Source organism: Suricata suricatta, chromosome 7 (assembly GCF_006229205.1).
Source record: "Suricata suricatta isolate VVHF042 chromosome 7, meerkat_22Aug2017_6uvM2_HiC, whole genome shotgun sequence".
Lineage (NCBI taxonomy): Eukaryota > Metazoa > Chordata > Mammalia > Carnivora > Herpestidae > Suricata > Suricata suricatta.
Window position 1 is genome coordinate 13638410 of NC_043706.1, and position 7938 is coordinate 13646347.

Consider the following 7938-nt stretch of genomic DNA (forward strand, 5'->3'; position numbering starts at 1 on the left):
CCCCGCAGCCGCACGCGCTGGAAGGCCACCTCCCGGCGCGGCACGCGGCCCGCCGGCCGAGCACGGCTTCGGGGGTGGCCGGGCGGGGAACCCGGGACAGTCGCCTCCTGCGAGATCACCCACCCCACCGCACCCCGCCCGAAGGGATCCGGCTGGAGCTCTTCGCGGGGAGGCGTGTCTGGCGATCGGGGTGCCGGCGAGCGTAGGGGGGCCGAGGCGTTGAGGTTCGAAACCAGTGGAATATGGAGACCGAGCCGGAGGGCCATGCAAACTGCAGGGAAGCATCTGGAACACCGAGTGCCAGGAATATCAACCGCGCTGGCCACGCGGGCGCCGCCTTCTACCTGGCTGTGCCCCCCTGCTGTAGCTCTTTAGTCGCCAGAGTGAATGAAGGAGCAGGCCCCGCGTTACCTCCTCGGGCCTTCGCCCTGAGTAACAACTTCGGGGAGTCTCACGCAGCCGTTCCGCATCGTAAATGTGCTGGTTTTAACTGTGGCTGCAGAGAAGTGGTGTTTGAAATGATCTCCTCTCCGACTCCCCTCTGAGGAAGTGAAAAGTGGAGTCATCAGACTCCCCCATGCTCCTTGCTACACATCTTTTCTCCTCCCCACCCCTTAGATTCTCCTAACCTTGAGTATAAATACTCGCTTCACATAATTGTTAGATTTTATTTGTGGCAGTGTTTCGGGAGGCAACCATGGCCTCGAAAGGTCTCCGAAACTGGTGGTGAGAGACCTGGATTCCGATCATACCTTAGACCTCGCTGCAAAGCCACCGGTGGCTTCTCCGAGCTGGTCCGTTTGCCTCCTCCGCAATTTCGTGAAGACCAAACCTCACGGGGAGGATTATGTAATAATATGACCCTAGCTGAGCACCAGACCCGTTATAGGAAGCGTTCAGCAAATGCACTAAAAATGCCTTTTTCAAACGCTCTCTAGTTATTACTCTGCCTTTTTAACAAGTCGGACTGCCTCCTAAAAAGAAATAATTTCGTCCTTCAAAATTTCACAGTCAGAAAACTCAATGACCTTCTGTGCCTTTAATACTGCAAAGCTTGCTGGGGGGGGGGGGGGGGGGAACTCCACAAAACAGACTCCACTTTTCAGTTGTGGCCACCCAAGTGACTATGGTGAGATTACAACGAGGTGTTTTCAAAAGATTTTCTGATCATTGTGACCTGTGTACTGGAGGTCCGAGCTCCTCCACAGTGTTACGGTGTTAACCGGTTTTCTGGAGGTTTAATGTCAGATCTGTCATTCCCCGGGCAAAATATTAAAGAACAAAGGTGGGTTTCTTCTCGGTTCCCTGAGCTAGCCCTGAGGCTAGAATTCTCTGTCCCAGGCCCCAGGGCCCCCCTGCTGGGCCACCAACTCCGGGCCACCACAGACCCAAACCAAAAACCCTCCTAGTTGAGGCTTGAGGGCAGGGAAAGGAAGGCATTTGCTCATTTCCAAAAGATTTGGAGAGCATTAGTGTTGTTTTCCCTGAAGAGGAAAATGGATTGGCCATTTGGGCGATTAAAGGCCTTTCGTGCGGGGACGGCGCCGTCTCCTGATGAACGTCTTTTCCCTGCTACCTTGGCAAAGCCGTGTACTCCCTTTCCTTTTTTCCTCCTCTTCTGTGTTGTCTATGATCGGATTCACTTTTTCTCCTGAGGAGCTTACCTCCTCCTAGCACTTCTCTTAATGTCTTCAAGTCACTGGGTGCCTTGCAAGTCCTTTGTTAAGAAACGCACAGCTGAGTACAAAAGTCAGATTTAACAGTGGATTGGGAGGCCTCTAAAACGTGCAATGTGGGTCAGTGTGCTAAAGGAACCCATAACAGAGGTGACCAGGAACTGGGGAGTTTTGAAGGATGACGAGGGGTTCCGCAGTGTGAAGTGAGCCGAACAACATTACAGCATAGAAAAAAAAATCATGAGAACTCCAAAAACATACCCAACTTATGGAAAGGACCCAATTTTTGTTTGGGAGGGATTTACAGATGATTCTGGAAGGTAAACAGGAGCCAGGACCAGAAAAGGCTCTGTATGCCAGGCAAAGGGAGTTTGGACTTTGCCTGTAGGCTAAAAAGAATCTTTGAAGGATTTTCACTAGAGGAATAAGGCAGATTTGCATTTTTTGGAAAGTAATTCTGTTCGTGTGGGAGATGAAATTGAGGATCCGAGGGAAAGAGACCAGAAGCAGGCAGTCCTAGAAACGAGTTGCAAGGTTACGGCATAAACGAGGTGAGAAATGGTTATGCCGACTCCGGCGGTGGAGGAAAGGCCATAGAGAGCAGAGAACAGGTTGAGAAATATTTAGAATGTCAAAAGTCCAACGGACTTGGGAACTGGGTAGCTGGAGGGAATGGTGATTAATAGAGTGAGTTTGAAATGATTCCTTAATCTTACCTTTTGTGCTTATGCTTTTTTGCATTTAGATCAATTATCTACTCTGGGAAGAATGGGAACACAAAGGAAGTGAAAGAGGAAGAGGTAGCAAATCATCAGACACAAATGAGAGCAAGCACTCACTGTTCTGGGTTCAAATCTGAGTACAGGAAATCATATTTACTTACCCATTCTAGTCCACCATTTGGTTTGCCATAAGAAATGACAGGCAAAGAACTGTAAGTTAATAAAGACCAGGGACACGGGACGCCTGGCTGGCTCAGTCAGAGGAACGTGCGACTCTTGATCTTGGGGTCATGAGTTCGAGCCCCACATTGGGTGGACAGCTTACTTAAATAAATAAATAGTTAAAAATAATAAAGTGTCGCCTGGGTGGCTCAGTCAGTTCAGTGTCAGACTTTTGACCTCAGTTCTTTTGACTCTTGATCTTGGGTTGTGACTTCAAGCCTCACCTTGGGCTTCGAGCTGGGGGTAGAGCCTAAAAGTTTTTTAAAATAAATACATAAAAAATAAATAAAAGAGTCAAGTACAGAGCAATCATCCATAGTCCTATAGCATATGCATGTTGAAATTTCTCTCTTGATGCAGGGGATGGCCCGGGCTGTCCCACGGACTTCCACCAATCACATCTGTGGTTCTCCCAAGAAAGAACAAGGCTCAGCTCCAGAACGCCTAACGACACATATTTCACCCCTTTATATTGGAGACTTACTTGTTCACATTCTCCAAGTCCGAGACCATGTTGCCTGTTTATCATAGCCTCTCCAAAGCTCTAGAGACTTCACAGAATTTGGAAGTGTCCAATAAATGTTTACTGTGGAATATTTCACCAAAACGGAGCCCGATTATTGAGACTATTGCCAGCCACTTAGTCTCACTATCCTCTCCAATTCCATTTTGGAACACTACTAGTTTTCCTCTTGCAGTAATCCAAGCTCATCCCGAACTACAGTCCTAGCTCCAATTCAGCCTGGCTGTTTGGCTTTCTTGTTCCTGCCTTCTCATAGTCCCTGTTACTTGAGCCACTTCTTTTTTTAATTTATTTTTAATGTTTATTTATTTTTGAGAGACAGAGAGACAGAGCGTGAGCAGGGGAGGAGCAGAGAGAGAGGGAGACACAGAATCCAAAGCAAGCTCCAGGATCTGAGCTGTCAGCACAGAGCCCGACTCGGGGCTCGAACTCACAAGCGAGAACACGACCCGAGCTGAAATTGCCCACTTAACCGACTGAGCCTCCCAGGCGCCCCTCCACGGTTTGTTTTTGTTATTGTTTTTTGGGTTTTTTTTAATAAAAATTGTATACGGGCACCTGGGTAGCTCAGTCGGTTGGTTAGGCAGCCAACTTCATCTCAGATAGTGATCTCACAGTTCGTGGGCTAGAGCCCCATGTTGGGGTCTTTGCTGACAGCTCAGAGCCTGGAGCCTATTTCTGATTCTGTGTCTCCCTCTCTCTCTGACTCCCGCACTCACACTCTGTGTGTCTCTCTCTCTCAAAAATAAATAAATGTTAGGGCACCTGGGTGGCTCAGTCGGTCAAGCATCTGGCTTCGGCTCAGGTTATGATCTCATGGTTCATGGGTTCGAGCCCTGTGTCAGGTTCTGTGCTGACAGCTCAGAGCCTGGAGCCTTCTTCAGATTCTGTGTCTCCCTCTCTCTCTGACCCTCCCCTGCTCATGCTGTCTCTGTCTCTCAAAAATAAATAAAAAACATAAAAAATTTAAATAGTTAAAATAAATAAAAATAAAAATTGTATATACTGCAGGTACACCACATATTTTGATACACATATTCATTCTGCAATGACTACTACACGCAAGCGAATTAACATACCATCACTTCACATGGTTACAAGCAGCCACATTTTTTGGAGCTTTTGTTCCATGCTTTCTTGTTTTCTGGTGATGTCATTTGTATATCTTGTCCCTCCTGATTAGACTGAAAGTTTTATGGGGCCATGATTTGTCTCATACTGAGGCAGGCCTTGGCAATGAGTCCCAGCTCCGGATGGGAATCAGATGTTTCTAATATTAACTTTCTGAGTGACCATAAGCCGTTCATTTGACCCCTCTGGGCCTCACCTTCATCATCTATAAAATTAGAGGGTGAAATTAAATTATCACCAAAAGACATTTCTGGATCCAACATGCTCTAATCCTGCTCTGACCTTTGTCCTGTGCTTCCCTGCTCCGCTCTCCGCGCGGGGCCCCTAAGAAGACTTAAACGGACAATTGTTAGGTAAGATTTGCTAGGGCAACTTTCTTTATACCTGTACATTCTTTTCATTTTTAATTTTTTTAATGTTTATTCTTGAGAGAGAAAGAGACAGAATGTGAGTGGGGGAGCAACTGAGAGAAAAAAGGAGACACAGAATCCAAAGCAGGCTCCAGGCTCTAAGCTGTCAGCACAGAGCCCGACACGGGGCTTGAACTCACAAGCCTTGAGATCATGACCTGAGCCGAAGTCGACGCCCAACCGAGCCCCCCAGGTGCCCCAGTACCTGAACATTATTAACTTATAAATCTAATCTTCTTCCTCTGTGATCTCTAATGATACCTTTTAATAGTGTTTAAAGCACAATCATAATATCACTGAATCCACAAAACAGCCAAGTTCAAGATAGGTAGTATGGTCCTCACTCTTCCAATGTGAAAGTCAATACAAATAGGTTATGATTTGCTCAAGGTCATACAGAGAGCAGGGCGGCTGAGCCAGGAGTCCAATCCAACGCTCCTGGCTCCACATCCCTTACGCAGGCTACCTCCGTGCTTTTCCAAAATGTGATCCAAGGCACATCAGTCCATGAAATGTTACTAGATATGGCTTAAGAGAAAGGGATGGCTTAACAATATATATGTGGAAATTGCCAACTCACACAAAGATAACTTGATGACCGTAGGATCCTTTTCAATCTCAAAAAGGCATATAGTTTGCCAAACTTATTTGGCCACGGAGGCCCTTTTTTTTTTTTTTTTTTTTAAAGGAACTTGCATCCATAGAACAGCCTGGAGACACGCTTCACCCAATATGATGAATTTATGTTTCAGAAATGATGGCTGACTGACAATAATTCTTACCTGACTGAATACTTTATGTGAAGTTTCTAATTTTATATAGGTCTGCCTTCGTGTGTGGGGGGAAGGGAATAATGAGGAGGGATGTAAAAAATAATCTTTGACTGACATCAGGCTTATAAATAACGATGAGCCAGGGTGCGGAGAAGTTGGGGGCTTCCACCGAAGGAAGGCTGAGCAGCGATTTCAAGCTGCCTGAGATTTGCAAGAGTATTTAAAACACCCTCGGAGGTAAACTCAGAAGTAAACAGCCTTCTTAAGAGTGAGTGATGTCAGGGAGACCTTGGTTCTTTTTGTTATTCACTGCTTCCTGTCCCTGAATTTGCAGTCTTGTGTCAAGCCTCGCTCAAATGCCCCGGTATAGACCGACTACAAGAAAATGATGTTTTTAAAACCTCCTGGTTGTCAGTGGACCTCGTTTGTACAAGTCACTGAAAGTCCCTGGTTCTTTGGATAATTTCACATTTTTGGACTGTCACTGCTATTCTGCTTAGATTGTGTCTTGTGTTATTGAAAGAGAGCCGGCCCTGGTTCAGAAAGTCTGGTAAAGGAGCCAAGACGGGAAGCCTGCAGTTCCTAAGAATAGAAGTCACTGTACTCTGCCTTGGGTGGTGGTGGTCGGGGAATCTTATGAGTGATCAACTAATCCACAGGAAACCATTATGAGGAAACTGAGGCGCAAAGATTCCAAGGCGCCCTTAAGTTGGCAGGGGTAGAAGGGAAGGTGCGGTATTAAGCAGGGCACTTTCTGTTGCAAGGGAAAGAAGCCCAAATGAAAATGGCTGAGGAGGGTGTCGGGGGGACGCCTGTGGGGCTCAGTCATCTAAGTTTGCGACTCTAGATTTTGGCCAGGCTATGATCTCTCGGTTCGTGTGTTCGAGCCCAGGGCTGCCAGAGCAGAGCCTGCTTGGGATTCTGTCTCTCTCCTGCTTTCTATCCCTCCCCAACTCATGCGCTCCCTCTCTGTCTCAAAATAAATAAACTTAAAAAACAAACCAGAAAAACAAAAAACCGGCTAACGGAACAATGTGGGGGAGGGGGGAGAGGGGTTTGGTTCACTGGCTGGGAAATCCAGAGTCAGAGTTTCAGGGCTGTAAATGAGGTCATCTTCCTACCTCCCTCCGTCCTTCTCTTTCTCTCTCCATTCACCTTGGCATTTCTGTCTCCGGTCAACCGCTCCTTGCAAGCAGTGAAGACAGTGCCAAAGAGGCTCCAGAATCCATTATCAGAAGGAGTGGAAGAACATTCTGGACAGCCAAAAAAGCGAGAGGAATCACACCTGCCACAGAAGCCACTAGTTCTTCTATCTATCGGGGCCACGGAAGTGACAGGGTAGCAGAAAAATACCCTTTCACCAAAAAGAAGCCTAAGGATTCCGTATTTCCACTGCCAGGAGCTACACGCATTCAGACCCACTTGTACAACTGATGTTTTTTCACAGACAGGATGCACACAGAGACGCTGGTTGATCTCCCTATCAGACCCTTCCCTGTACCGCTCCACAAAAACGCATCCTATCTCCTGCAAAACTGTAACATCTGCCAAGTGTATGTTGTTTTTTCCTAAAACCTTAAATTTTTTTTTTATCGTTTTTAATGTTTATTTTACTTTTGTGTGAGAGAAAGAGCATGAGTGGGGCAGGAGCAGAGGGAGAGGGAGACACAGAATTCAAAGCAGGCTCCAGGCTCTGAGCTGTCAGCAGGGCCTGACGCGGGGCTCGAACTCACAAACCACGAGATCATGACCTGAGCCAAAGACGGACACCTAACCGACTGAGCCACTCAGGCGCCCCCCAAAACCTTAATGTTTCTAAAACTCCAGAATCACCCCATCTTTACAGAAACCCTGCACCGTCTCCCTTCCCAATCCTACACACCCGCACCCACACACGCACACAGTAAAACACACAAAAAATTCAGACGTTAGCAGTTACGCTGTGACCGAAACCTAGTGGATTGCTAATTTCCAGATGTTTGTCTTCCCCTCAACTGTCAAAGCCTTCGTTGAAAAAAACACACATTTGTTCAACATTTATTAAGAATGCAATATTGAACACAGACTTTGTTCTCGAAGTGTGCCTCTTGTTCAGAGCCCTAAGAAGTTCACCCCTCGTGGAAGGCATGTCCAGGAAGACAAAAGAAGTGGGAAGACACTGGCAGGCAGGAGGGGACCTGTGGGCTCTACTCGGCTGAGGGCTGGTCAGGACTTGCTCTGGTCTCGAGCCTGACAGCAGGTCGTGGACGAGGCCCCCACTCAACTCGAAACCCTGTCTCCCCATCCCTCAGTCCCGAGACCCACAGGTGCCAAGGACCCAGAAGGTCAGCCCCCTCACCGTTTTTTTCTCCCTTTCTCGCTTTGATTTGTTCGTTCATTCACTCATTGATTCATGATTCATCCAGAGTACTCAGTAACTGAGGACAGTGCTCCCTCCCCGCACTCTCCCTTCCTGCGGTCCTCCTGGGCCGGCAATGTAGG